The sequence below is a fragment of the Hyperoodon ampullatus genome (assembly GCF_949752795.1).
Source record: "Hyperoodon ampullatus genome assembly, chromosome: 14".
Lineage (NCBI taxonomy): Eukaryota > Metazoa > Chordata > Mammalia > Artiodactyla > Ziphiidae > Hyperoodon > Hyperoodon ampullatus.
In genome coordinates, this window is record NC_136927.1 from 68192002 (window position 1) to 68206758 (window position 14757).

Sequence of the window (14757 nt, forward strand, 5' to 3'; positions counted from 1 at the left end):
TTGGATACAAGTCATTTTCCTGTCTCTTTTGTAGATATAATCCATTCTGTTTTAATACTAAAATACGGTCTGATCGAAGCATTAGAGGCTGTTCCTTGTTGGCACGACAAGGTGGCTTCTGTGCATTTCTAGAGCTGATCTTTCCTTTTTTGGTGTCTGCCACCTGGAACCGGGTGACAATGGCATTCATTCATTAGTGGTTATTCGCGGAGGTGCCTTTTCCCCATTGTGATTCTTTGCTTTTTTTGGGTTAATTTCTTAAAACACAGAACAAAACAATAACCCTCCTATCACAAAACCCTTAGATATTTATCTCCAAGTCTGCAGAATTAAGTTGCAGAAATGAAACTAAGTTCTCTGAAATCAGCAGCATTGAGATCAAGGATGATGCCCTGGAAAGAAGATAGAGTTTTTCTAGTCCCTGAGTTCAGAAGCATCGAAATAACGTATTTTAACGACATTTTTTTTCTTTTCTTTATTCTTTGAAAATGTTTTTTGTTTAACAATTTTTAAAGGTTACTTTCCATTTACAGTTATTACAAAATATTGACTCTATCCCCTGTGCTGTACAGTACATCCCTGAGCCGATCTTACACCCAATAATTTGTACCTCCGGCTCCTTCACCCCATCATGGTCCCTCCCCCCTCCCCACTGGTAGCCGCTAGTTTGTTCTTTATATCTGTGAGTCTTGCTTCTTTTTTTTTTTTTTTTTTAAAAAAAACAGCTTTTTAAAAATAATTCAAAGGAAAATTTAAAGAAATTTCTTTTATAGGAAAAATACTTAAAAAAATTGAGATCCTGTGGAAAAGTTCTTGGCTTTTTAAGTCAGAGGAGAAAGGACTTGAAGGAGAAATCCTGGCTGGATTGGGCCCCATTGGATCAGAATGGAACCTCCCTCATCCCCAGAATTTGTCCTTCTTCTGCTGTAATCACTGGGTCAGCTGAAGTAGGACTCCCCATGGAAACCTGGGGACCCAGGTCTTCTGGGGTGGGAACCTGAGGCCAGGTGCACGTGACTGCTCAGTCTCCCTGCCCTGACCCCGAGCCCCACTCAAAGAGGCTGCTGAGCGAGGCTGCCCTGGGTCAGTCCTACGGGGGTGGCATGCTGCGTAGAGGGCAGTGCGCCGGGCCAGTCTCTGGCTGCAGCCACGTGGGAGCTGGCAGGCCCGCAAGGCTCAGCCACTCCCCGCCAGCTGTGGAGAGGCGGCCCTCGGACTCCAGGGAGGGGTTTATTCCAGGATGAAAGAAAGATGAGGGTGCTGAGGAGAGGGGTGGGGAGCGAGTGGCCTGCTTGGAGAGGCTGGTCATTTGCTTATTGAACACTTTCCCAAGTTCTTCTCTCCCACTTCCAGCCCAGAAGTTGTCAAGCTTTTTCTTTCAAGCAATAGAACTCTTTTGCCAAACGACATCCCATGTGAAAGTTCAATATGTAAAAACTTCAAGCATAGTTGAAGCATTGGGGGTCAGGTGCAACTCACTTGCCAACTCAGCCCTCCACCCCATGGTGTCCCAGGGCATCTCTGCAGAAACACTTGGCTCCACAAACCCCGCATCAGTACATGGCTGACCCCAGTCTCAAAGCCAGTTCCCAGTCCAGGCCTGCCTGGGCTGACCACAGAAAAATCACTGGGGATGAGAGCTTCTTCTCAAAGTCCCAGGCCCCCGTAGGTCTCTGGGGCTGGCTTTGGCTCAAGAGTATCCTTTTTTTTTTTTTTTTTTTTTACATCTTTATGGAGTATAATTGCTTTACAATGGTGTGTTAGTTTCTGCTTTATAACAAAGTGAATCAGCTATACATATACATATGTCCCCATATCTCCTCCCTCTTGCATCTCCCTCCCTCCCACCCTCCCTATCCCACCCCTCTAGGTGGTCACAGAGCACCGAGCTGATCTCCCTGTGCTATGGGGCTGCTTCCCACTAGCTATCTGTTTTACATTTGGTAGTATATATAAGTCCATACCACTCTCTCACTTTGTCCCAGCTTACCCTTCCCCCTCCCCGTATCCTCAAGTCCATTCTCTAGTAGGTCTGTGTCTTTATTCCCGTCTTACCCCTAGGTTCTTCATGACCTTCTTTTTTTTTTTTTTCTTAGATTCCATATATATGTGTTAGCATATGGTATTTGTCTTTCTCTTTCTGACTTACTTCACTCTGTATGACAGACTCTAGGTCCATCCACCTCACTAACAAGATCCCCAAACGATTCTAATGCAGTTCGCAGCACTGGTATGAGTGAGGGTGAGGCTAAGGGAGGTGCCTAGATCGTGGCATTTACGGAGATGCTCAATGTCTGGGGCTCAGCTTGTACCTGCACAACCTCGAGGGTAGGTGCCTCCTTAAACGTGACACCCTAGATCCCTCCCTCTCCTGAACCCAGTCCTGGCCCTGGCAGTAACCTTACAAAAGCCACCACCCACCATGCTATGGGGTGTACCTACATACAGAGGTGCTCAGATGGGGGTTGAGTGAGTGAAAGCTATTCCGCCTGCCATAGAGAGCTGCTTCCTGGTTCTCCATGCAGCAGACGGCAAAGAGAACAGGCTGGTGGCAATATTCATAATAATTTTTATCACAGTTATTCTAAATTTAATTTTTGATGCTTATGAGGTACAAGACACAGTGAGAGATGATTTACAAACATTCCCCAGTTTTCCCCTCATACCAACCCTGTGATATTAAACCCATGTTGTCAATGGGGAAGCTGAGGCTTTGAAAGGCTTACCCAAGTCTTACTCAAGTTCACACTGCTATTTGGTGAGGGAATTGAGCCTCACAATCATGTCTAACATTCCCCAAAACTTGGGATATTTACCTTTATGTTGTATTGAGAATCTGGGTATATGGACTTTGGTCAGTCAGGGCGATGATGGCTCCAAATGACCTTCACTCTAATAGAATGGCCCCCATTATGGTCTGTAGTAACTGTGTATGTGTGCCCTGCGAGCATCCCCATCTGCTTTCCCTGAAGCAAATCTCACTCCAACCCTGACCACAGAGGTTACATGACCCAGGCTGGGCCAGTAAGAATCCCCCATTCCCTTGGACACTGGGATTGGTCCAGAGGTGGGCGTGGGACTCAATCCAAACCAATCACATGCCTCCCCCAGTATTTTTTAGTTAGGAACTGGGAGAGAAGCTGTCTTCCTTGGGAGTCACTGTGCTGGAGGGAGGTGAGGCACTGCTGGCAGCCAGAGAGCTAGGAGAGAATGCAGACAGAGATAAGAGGAGAGGAAGCCAGACCTGGTGACCGAGTCTTGCTGGTAAGATCTGTCTCCAGTTCTATGAGTTGCCTGGGCATGTGGTCCTCTCAGCTACATCAGAAAATTTTATTTTTTGCTTTAGGCTAATATGAATTAGTATTCTGTCACTTGCAACCCGAAGAATCCTGACTAATTCAACATCCAATGTTAACATCATAGTCCCTCCCTTCTGAGCCCTCTCCAAACCACCTGACATCGCACCAGTGGCCAAATGCATTTTTTAATTTATAATTGTGTAAAATATGCATAACATAAAATTTACCATCTAAACATTTTTAAAGTGTGCGCTGTGGTGGTTTTAAGGGCATTCACATTCTTGTGCAACCATCACTGCCATCCATCTCCAGAACTCTTTTCATCTTGCAAAACTGAAACCCTATGCCCATTAAATAATAATTCGCTTTCCCAGCCTCTGGCAACCACCATTCTACTTTCTGCCTCCATGAATTTGACTACTCTAGTTATCTTGTATAAGTGGAATCATACAGTATTTGCCTTTTTTTGTCATTAGCTTATTTCACTTAGCATAATGTCCTCAAGGTTCATCCATGTTGCAGCATAAGACAGGATTTCCTTCCTTTTTAAGGCTGAAAAATATTCCATTGTGTTTATATAGCACATTTTGCTTATCCATTTATCCATCAATGGACATTTAGGGTGCTTCCACCTTTTGGCTTTTGTAAATAATGCTGCTAGGAACATGAGTGTACAAATAGCTCTTCCGGACCCTGCTTTCAATTCTTTTGGGTATGTATCTGGAAGTGGAATTGCTGAATCATATGGCGGTTCTGTTTTTAATTTTTTGAGGAACCACATACCATTTTCCATAGTAGCTGCACCATTTTGCATTCCCACCAACAGTACACAAGGGTTCCAATTTTTCCACATCCTTGCCAACATTTATTATTCTCTCTCTCTCTTCTTTTTTTTTTTTTTGTAGTAGCCATCCTGATGGGTGTGAGGTGGTCTTAATGCATTTTTTTTTTCCCTTTTGGCTGCGCTGCACAGCTTGTGGGATCTTTGTTCCCCAACAAGGGATTGAACCCGGGCCCTCAGCAGTGAGAGTGCAGAGTCCTAACCACTGGACTGCCAGGGAATTCTCAATGCATTTTTAATAATGGCATCTGTAACAGTTTTGCTACATAAAAACCATCCTAAAATCTGACTTAAAACAATGACTATTTACTGAGCTCCCGATTCTCCAAATAGGCAAAATGGGCTGAGTTCAGTTGAGTGGCTCTTCTGGTCTTGGCCAGACTCACTCATGTGTCTAAGGCATTGACTGGTCTAGGATTACTTCAACTGAGATGACTCATTGGAGCTTTAGGCAATCTCTCATCCAGCAGTCTAACCCAGGTTTGTTCTCATAAAGGCTGGGCTGGGTTCCAAGAGAACAGAGAAGGCAATGTCTCTTGACACCTGGGCTTAGATGTGGCACAGCATGCTTTCTCTAAATTCCATGGGTCAGAGCAAATCACTGGCCCAGCCAGATTCAAGGGGTGGGGAAATTTACTCTAGATCTTGATGGGAGGACCTGCACAGTCAAATTGCAAAGGGACGTGGATAGGAGGAAGTGAACAATTACCACCATTTCCCCCAAATTGATCATAACTTTTCAATACGTTTTCCTATCATGACAAAAATTTGCATTTCAGATTCACTCTGATGGGCTCACCCAATTCATAAGGTTCAGAGGTTCTGATTCACCTATAGGACTAGACTCTGCTGGGAATCATGGAATCAAGGCCAATTACAGTAATTCCTCACTTGTTTGCCATAAGCAGTTGACTCAAGGTTAGCTCTGTCCCTGTGGCCCTGCATAAGGGCTGTCTGTTAAGGCAATTGGCTTTACCATCAGTTTTAAAAGATGCTAACTCAGACCCTCTTCTCAAAGCCCGCAGTGACAAGGGAGCCTCTGCAGAGCTCCAGAGCCTGATTAAAGAAAGCCAAAACTGAACGAAGACCAAAGGCTTCCAAAGCTCAGTGCCTTCCCAGTAACTGGATGAATATAGAGCTAGATTCAAATGGTCAGAGCTGTTGCTGGGGAAGCACGGGGCAGCAGACATCCCCAAGCATTCTGATCACCTTGTAAATCAGTCCCTGGAGGCTAATCTGGAAGATTTGCAGAGAGTTTCCTACTTTATTATTTGGTTACTGCTACAATAATGCTGCATAACAAATCACCCCAGACTCAGTGGCAAAAAAGAACAAGCATTTACTTTTCTTCCTCATGGGTCTGTCTGTGGGTTGGCTGAGGTTCAGCTGGTCTTGGCTGGGCCAGGCTGAACTCCAGGAAGTGGGTTGGGTTCAGATCTGCTCCACTGAACTTTATTCTCCTTGGACCAGCAGCTCCCCAAAGCATGGTCTTCAAATAGAGAATGGGAGGAGCTTAGAGGGCAAGCAAGCAGTCCTTGCACATTTGAGCTTCTGTTTGGTCAGGCCTGCTATCCTTCTACTGGCCAAAGTGAGTCACGTTACCAAGCCAGACATCAACGGGGCAGAGACATAAGCTTCTCCCTCAGTAGGGAGGCCTGCAAGTTACATGGCAAAGGGTGAGAAGCCCAATCTTAACATGGTGAAGTAAGAATTGGGACCAACGAGGCAGTCAACTGTATTTACCTAGAGGGGTTTGGAGACTGACATATTGGGCTTAAACCTAAGTTGTGTGCAGGTCAAGTTTCATACGTATTTAGGAGTGTCTGATAAACTTTTGGGCTGGATGGGCAGGAGGCTAGTTACAGGAGAAACCGAGGATTCTTATGTGAGCTCCTTCTGGGATAATACAGGGCCAGGTCAAGGAACTTATCCAAGTAACAAAACCTCACTCCTTGAAAGAAGCAGTAATCCTGATGACTGCATGAGTTGAGTTCTCTGGGTCCATCCCCTGCCTGGCCCCCTTCCTCACCTTTGACTCATGACTAGTTCCTGGGGAGAGTTATTATTTCAGTAAAACGCTGTGAATTACTGGGGACTAAGTGGCATTAATTACTGTGCGTCTCCTGTGGGGAAGTTAATATGAGGGGGGAGACGGGTTTTCTCCCCCAAATCATAGCCCCTCATTGTGGGACTTGGAAACCCTACTGGCCCCAGAGCATCTGCAATGGCTGTGCTTGGCACGGGGCAGGGCATGGAAGTGCCCAGTGGCAGTAGAAACCGTGTCCTAGAGAAGAAAAGGTACCCACGGGAAGTGGCGTTGGTGCCCACCTGCCTGAATGACAGGCTCCTAATGGTGGGGAAAGGCAAGATGAGAGTGAGGAACAGGTGAGCATGGCCTCCTGGGGTCTAGCCTTGGAGACGGCGCATTCACCAGTCCTGGTGTCACTCTCCAGCACAAGAAATGGTCCCAGCCACACTCAGACTCAGGTCCGATGTCTAAGCAGCCCTCCACAGACTTCAGGGATACAACGGGTTAATTCAATCCTATCAGGTGATGACAGGGGTTGCAAAGGATTTTTTTCAACACCATTCTTTTGTTCATTAAGTATCTTCTCTGTGACAGTCACCGTGGTGGGGACAGTTGAATAAAAAAACACTTCCTGCTTTGAGAAGCTCATCGTCTAGTGTAGGGCAAACTCTGGCCTGTGGCCCATCATCTTTTTTTGTAAGTAAAGTTTTATTGGAACACAGCCATGCTCATCTGTTTATATGTTGTTTCTAGTTGCTTTGGTGACAACGGCAGGGTTGAGTGGTTGGGACAGAGACCATGTGGCCTCTTATGACTAAACTATTTACTAATGGCTGTTTACAGAAAAAAAAAAAGCCAATCAGTAATCCATTGAAAAAGTCAAAGAGATAAATAGGCAATGACAATATAGCATGATAGTCCTGTGACAGAAGTAAGTGTATGGCTTTGGGGGTGGGGTGGGATCAGGGAAGGCTTCCTGGAGGAGGCAATGTCTAATCTGAGACCTAAAGGATGAGTTTAGTAATTTCAGCAAAAGGTGGGGAGAGATCGCTGACAGAGGAAAGCATGAAAAAAGGCAAGAGGTAAGAGTGAACATGGGGTTTGGAGCTTAGAGTAGCTGGAATCTAGGGTGAGTAAGGAACCCAAAGAAGAGGCTGTAGGTAGTGCTGGCAGCAGGTTGGGGCTCTGATCGCTGTTGAGGAAGTTGATATTTATCATTGGGAGGAGGGGGTATGCTTTGCACTATGCAAATGATATGAATATTGTTTGCTCTTTATTCTTTTTTCAGGACTGGATTTTACTGTTTCTGATTTACAGATGTGAAAATGGAGGTGGCAGTAAAGAAATTGGCATTTATGGAGACAGGGATGGACAGAAGCATGCTTGCACATCCTTTGAGTGCTGGGGTGAGTTCTGGTTAGAAAGTTGGGGCCACTCCCTGGCCTTGTCTCTGGGCTGTCAAATGACCAAGATTAACTGGTGATCTCTGTGATAGTCATTTTAAGACTTATTCCAGCCCCAGAGCATCCTGTGCCCACACTCAGCCTTCCCACTGGGGCCGCTACTTGGGACAGGGCTCCCTGGGCTGTGGGCTCAGCTCTGTCTGGCCATTCTTCCTCTTTTCATGCATCAAACCTAGGCCCTTTGTCATCAGGCCCTACCTCTTTGGGGCCAATATGATCTGCACATCCGTACTCACGGTAAAAACTCCATGACTCAAGGCAGCCACCCTTTATTACTTGAGTACGAGCCACAGCATCGTCCCTCCCTTCTTGTACCCAGGGCAGACTTGCCAGGGCATCACCAAACTTCCCCACTGAGTCCAGACACAACCTCAGAATCCTGCTCAACACAGCCCTCCATTGATCAGCCAACATACTTATCCTTTTCTCAACCCAGGGAGAATGTTGAGCTCATACAGTACTTTCAGCACAAACCTAACCATTCCCCCCAGGCAGCCTGCCTTTTCATCAGCTTTGTTTTTGAACCAGAATTCAATGCAATTCAGCAAATGTTCTCTGAGAATCCACCAAGTGTCAAGGAGCAGGGATGAATAAACATGGTTTCCTCGCCCTAAGGAGCTCACATGCTGATGCGAGATGTTAATTTCAGCTACCTCGGAAGGCAACCTTCCCCTGCTGTTGTCCAGTGTGGTACTGGGCATGCGCCATGCAAAACTGGACTCAGCCTTTCACGTTGGAGATGGGATCGTCTCTGGATGTGGCTGTGTGGCCCGGAACTCAGCATCTCAGACCAGTGGGAAGGAGAAATGCAGGTGGGGAGGTGGGAAGGACCCCATGGGAGTGGCAGCAGCTCAAGGTAAAAGATGAAATCAGGTTTGGGTCAGGCTGGGATCAATGAACAGTGCATCTGGCCTGAGTGATGGGTATAGCACCGGGATCCCTGGAATGTTCTAAGAAGGCAGTGTGCTCTGGGGATCTTCCACCCAACCACTCCAGGCCCAGTGGGGGAAAGAGCTGACAAGCAAGGAGCTGAAGTATCAGGCCCCCCAGATAGGAACATAGCAAGAAGGAAATGGAGTCAGGAGCCCTGCCGGCTCTAGAAAGTTTTCTGCTCTTGGAAGCTTGAGGGCTGATTCTTCTGGCTTACCGCCTCATTCCTAGCACTGGTTCAAGAACACTGGGCAGGGGGTCTCCCTGTGTTTAGAACTCCCCATGGGAGGCTTTGCTGGGTTTCCACTGCAGCAAAACACATGGCTATTGCAGCCTAGACACCGTCTCCCCACTCCGAGAGCTGGCAGTCACCTCATTCCCAAAAGGGACACCAGTGCCTTCTCAGACCTTGTCGCAGCCTTCGACTACTTGCCTTTCCATGGAGATTTCCAGAATCTACTAAGTAGGTGCCATAAATAGGCAGAGAAGGGAATAAGTGTGTGTGAGTGTGTGTGTCTGTCTCAGGCTCTATGTGCCACACACACACACCCACACACCCCCACCCAGACACACACCCAGATCTACTTCATCAGAATCCGTTTGCAAACTTCATTTCTTTAAGATGAAGAGAAAAGAAAATTACTATTAACATATCAATGGTACTTCCATGCTGGGAACAAGATTACTCTCAGGCACACACAAGCGCCCAGGGAGTCACAGACGCTGTATTTGAAATGTGCTCTCTCCCTGTATTCCTCTCTCCCCAACCCTGCCCCCACTCCCTTTTCATTTATTTATTTATTTTTTTATTCCTCCAAGCTTGTTTCTCTTGAAATTTCCACCTTGTGGTTGTGTACTGCTGACTTCACATTTGCTGTGGTGTGAACTCCACATCTGTGAATGGATGACAGGAAAGATTAATAGCCCTGTTCCCTTCTCCTTGACTGTGGGCCCAGCTAATGAATAAATAAATAAATAAATAAACAGAGCTCCAATCCCCTAAATAGAGACCCAGAGCCGGGGAGAAAACAGCATTTTGCTGAATCCATTCTTTAAGGAAAAACCCAACCTCTAATGATCTCTGATTTACATAGTCGGCAGTTTTTCGCTAAACATTTTACAAAGACACAAAAGTTGGGGGTGGAGGGATTGCCCCCATACTCTTGGCAGACGGAGGCAAGGGGCCCGAGAAGCCCACACGCCAAGTGGGGCTGGTGATTGAAAGAGCCGATTTCCCACCCGGACCCTCTTAGGCCAGGGACTGCTGAGTCAAGTGATGATGAAGAGGGTGGCAAAGTGACCCCTCTGGGGTCTCAGCAGTGGTCCCCACTTACTGGATGGGAGGAAGTGTGAGGTCTCATCAGCTTCCTTCTTGTTTCCAGTTCCTGTGAAAGAGAGGCTCAGGCGGTGTGGATAAGGCTTCTCAAACTTGAATATGTACACAGATTTCCTGGACATCTTGTTACAATGCAGATTCCGATCTCGTAGGTCTGGGCTGGGGCTGAGATTCATCATTTCCAACAAGCTCCCAGGTGACGCTGATGAGGCTGGTCCAGGGACTACAGTTAGGGCAGTAAGATGCTGGGGAGAGGACAGCAGTTCAGACTATGTCCCCTCCTCTGTGGCTCTTGTCTGAGGCTGCAGGACAGAGTCATTCTCCTTCCTTCCATCCATCCCTGGAGCTTGGCTGTTATCTTGTTCTCCAACCTCAGCTGACTCTCTGGGCCTAATTATTCCCAGGCACCCCAGCCAAAACCAGCCAGCACATCCTCTCTGAAGCAGGCATGGAGAATTCTGACCTTCACAGGCTGCATTTTAAAGTCCTGTTGCCTCTCTCGGTCACTGCATCTTTAGCAAGATCAGTCTTTGGATAGGAAGATGCTACGCGGGGTGACCTAGTTGAGGGTCAGGCAGGCTCAGGGGCCATGATGGCACCTGCAGGCCTTGGTTGGGCTGACCAGAGGCTGGGGGTCAAGGGTAGTGATGCCGGAGGGGCTGTGAGCTGGGGTCCTCTGTGCAGCCAGAAGTTCGGGGGCCAAAATGCACATGCGCCAGCCATTGATCTTCACCTGCCAGCCCTGGTACCTGTCAGCTCACTTCATTCTCTTTGATGATGAAGCAGAAGTGAGCCCAATCCCGCAAAAATAGAGACAGGAAGCCCCCAGCACCAGACATTCCCCCCATTCATGGTCCTTCTGGCTCAATCAGATTTGGTCCAAGGAAACCAAGCAACATTCAGGGGGGCAGGTGGGCCTTTGCCCACACAGTGGGGAAGGGAGCAGACTGGGCTGACTTCTTGCTCTTTCTCTTCACTCAGCCAGGATGGCCGACACATCCTTGCCCTTGATTCCCGGCCTGTGAAAGCCCCAAGGCCGGGTTACGAATCACCCCAGTGCAGCTCACCTTCCTACTCCTTGGATCAGCCTCAGATGATCCTGGTCCAGCCAGAGGCAGCTGCTACCCATCCCACTCCGCCCTGGGGCCCCTGCCAAGTCTGCTTGGCCTTCACCATCCCATTGATTCCTCAGAGCCTGGGTTTGCTCATCTCTGAAACAGGGACCATGACACCTTCCTCCTGGGATGGGGGAGGGGAGAGGAGACAACACTTTAAGGTGCCTGGGCCAGGGTCTCAGAACATTATAACCACCCCCAACCTGGGCAGCCTCTTCTTCCCACCCACACCACCCATGCCTCTTTCCCCGGACACCTGCTGGGCCCTATCTGATCAGCTAACCGGGCATCACTTCTCACAGATGTGTTTCATGAAACAAATCCCATGAGATGCTTTGCAAAAAAAAAAAAAAAAAAAAAAAAAAAATTGGGAAGCATACCATTTCTCTCTTGAAGAGTAAATCTATTTAACTTTGGTTGATTCTGCTTTGCCCAAACGTGTTTGACCATGAAAGTTTTTCAATACAATGCTTATCAACAACTGGGTGTCAGGAGATAGGAACAGCTGACAATCTTCTCCTCCAAAGCCTTCACTCAAAGACATGGATGGTGGCATCCAGGGGCAGGTCTGGCACCTGGGGAGGCTGTGTGTAGGCTTTTTCCCACCCCAGTCATAGGTGCAGGCATTTCTGTCCTGTTCTTTTCTCCTGAGCTTTGGACCCCATGATTCCCTGTGGCTTTAGCTTCCAATACCTGGGCATTTGAGGCTGTCCCCTTGCATTGCAGAGAAAGGTGAGGACTTAACCTGGCAGCCACACAGATAAGCCGAACCAGAGCGCCCTGCTCTGTTCGGCTTCATGGGTTACTGCAGTGATCTAGTCCAACCCAGGCCACGTGCCGGAGACTGATGTTTTCCGTGACCTGCCCACATTCCCGTGGCACTCATCATTCCAGGAGGTGCTAACGAGCATCCTGCTGTACGCATCTGTGACTCTGCCAGAAGGATTTGTCTCTGCCATTTCTGGGGAAGGCTGGAAGTGTAGACAATTCATGCCCAGGGACGAGCCCTCAGCTAGTGCCTGATGGAGGCGTATTAGTTTTCCATGGCTGCCGTAAACAAACTTGATGGCTTAAACAACAGAAATTTATTCTCTCACAGTTCTGGAGGCCAGAAGTCCAAAATCGACATCACTGGGCTGAAATCAAGAAAGACCATGTTCCCTCTGGAGGCTCTAGGGAAGAATCTCTACCCTGCCTCTTCCAGCGTCTGGTGGCTGCCGGCATTCCTCAGCTTGTGGCCACAGCACTCTCATCTCTGTCTTTGCGGTCATATTGCCTTCTCTTCTGTTGGTCACATCTCCCTCAGACTTTCTTTATGAGGATACCTGTAACTGCATTTAGGGCCCACCTGGGTAATCCAGGAAAATCTCATCTCAAAATCTTTAACTTAATCATATCTGTTATTTTGTTGCCATATAAAATAACATTTGCGGGTTCCTGGAGTTAGGACCTGATATGTTGGGGGCCAGCCTGCAGCCTGGGGGCCGGAGGATAAACACCCAGCTTCTTGCCCCTGGGGTTAGATAGATAATTAGGGTTAGATGAGGTCATAGGGGTGGGGCCCTCATGATGAGATTAGTGCTCCCATAAGTAGGGATACCAGAGACCTCTATCTCCATGTGCAACACCGAGGAAAGGCCACGTGGGCACACAGGGAGAAGGTGGCCATCTGCCAGCTGGGAAGAGAGCTCTCACCTGAGGCCCATTCCCCAGGGTCTCCTGGAGCCCCCGGAGGGGGCAGTGAGATTGTACCTTCACTGGTCACAGCAATGCACAGCTCAGTAACACACTCTGTTGGCTTCCTCCCTTCTCTGCCTCACCTTGACATTCCTCTAACCAGTGCCTTCTGGGATCCCCACCTTGGCCTTGAATCTTCCTCTTTGGGTTTGCTCCTGGGAGACCTAACCTAAGAAACCCATCGATCACCAGCCATCCACAGCAAAGGCAATAAATTCCATCAATTATCCTTCAAACTCCAAGAATCCAGGTGTCTGAGCCCTGTGGAGACAGTGCTTGGGCTTGAGAATGAAGTAGGCTGGGTCCATGACCACTCTGTCGATGATTATAGATCCTCCCAAACAGCAGGGTTGTAGTGCATCCTCTCAAAGCAGATTTCATTCATCAAAGGGACAGCATCCTGTCTGCATTCATCCCAACATGTCACAGAGAAGCAGGAATCGTGGTGAGATGTGAAGAATAGAGTTTCCACCGCAGCCACCATTATCTCTTTGATTCAGAGGTTTGACCTTCCCCAGATATTGGGGAAACAGAGGCCCTCATTAAGCCAGGAAGCTTGCAGGGGATGTTAAATCCGACAGCTGCTTAGAAAAAGAAATATCACATGGTGGAAGGGCATAGGACTGAATGAGGTTAAGAGAACTAGGGAATGACCCTGCCTCCATCAGCCACAGAGGAGAATGGGCCCTCCACTGACTGGGGTTTTGGAAAGCAACTGGCTCTCTGGAAAAAAAAAAAAAAAAAAAAAAAGCCCTGATTTGTAACAGTTGCCAATTTCTGTGGTGTCAATACTCCCACCTTGGCCAATTTCAAGCTACTGGCTTGAAAAATTCCTGAAACTTTAACAATCTGCTCTTGTAAACCAAGAGCTGGCTCCAGCATGTCATGACCCAGTCCTTTATTTCATCTTATTTTTTTAATTGGATTTTTATTTTATTTGTTGGAAAGAATTTTTGTTAAATTTTATTTTCATTTCAAACTTACAGAAAAATTCCAAAACTAGTAAAATAGACTCTGTATACCCTTTACCTTGATTCACCTAGCGTTGATATTTTGTCATATTTGCTTTGTTTCTCTTTCTAAGTACATTTGTTATTGTTGTTATATTATTATTGCTGACCTATTTCAATGTAAGGTTCAGGCATATGACCCTTTATTCCTAAGTACTTCATCATTATCTCCCAAAACACTTATATTATGGAACTACATTGGCACTATATTATCATCTGATCTGTAGCCTGTATTTAAATTTCACCAATTACCTTAATAATGTCCTTTAAAACTATAATCACACACACACACACACATACACACGCCCGTTTACAGCTGCGTGCTTTTGATTACGCCATTTCCTTTTCTTGGAATAAATGGGCTCACGGACTGAAAAACTTTCATTCATCTGGCAAGGTCCACAGTTACCTTCTCTTTCCTGGATGATCCCATTGAATCTTGCATACATCACAGGACTACACTCTGGATGGAGATTATTTGTGGACACCAGATATCAACTGGCTTCTCCTGGTCCTTTGAGTTCTAGATAAGATTGATTAGAGCTTCCATTTTATGTCTAAAGTTTATTCAAAGCCCACCCAAGTTCTCTGCCTCTCCATCTGGGTCTTACATTCTCAGTGACCCCTCTGCCTTGGGCCTCTCATCTTCGAAGAACACTCGCAAACCCAATTGGAGCATTCAGCCCAAACCCCACTCCTCCTAAGCATTCATGGAGTGCCATGTGTAGTAGAACTCAGGATGTATTTTGGGGATGAGGGGTTAACACCACTGGAAAATATCCTCTTCTTAAATAATGTCAAGCTCCTCCAACATCAGGGCTTTACCCGATGTCACAGGGCAACATTTCCCCCAACTTTCTCTTCCCTCCCCTCTCAACCGTTTCCCTTTTTCACTCTCCCATGCTCTTTCCTCTCAACGTTAAAAAAAATACTCTTCCTTGTCACATGCAGAGAAGGTCAGTTATTTTCCTCTGCTGACTCCCTGCCAGGCCCTTGG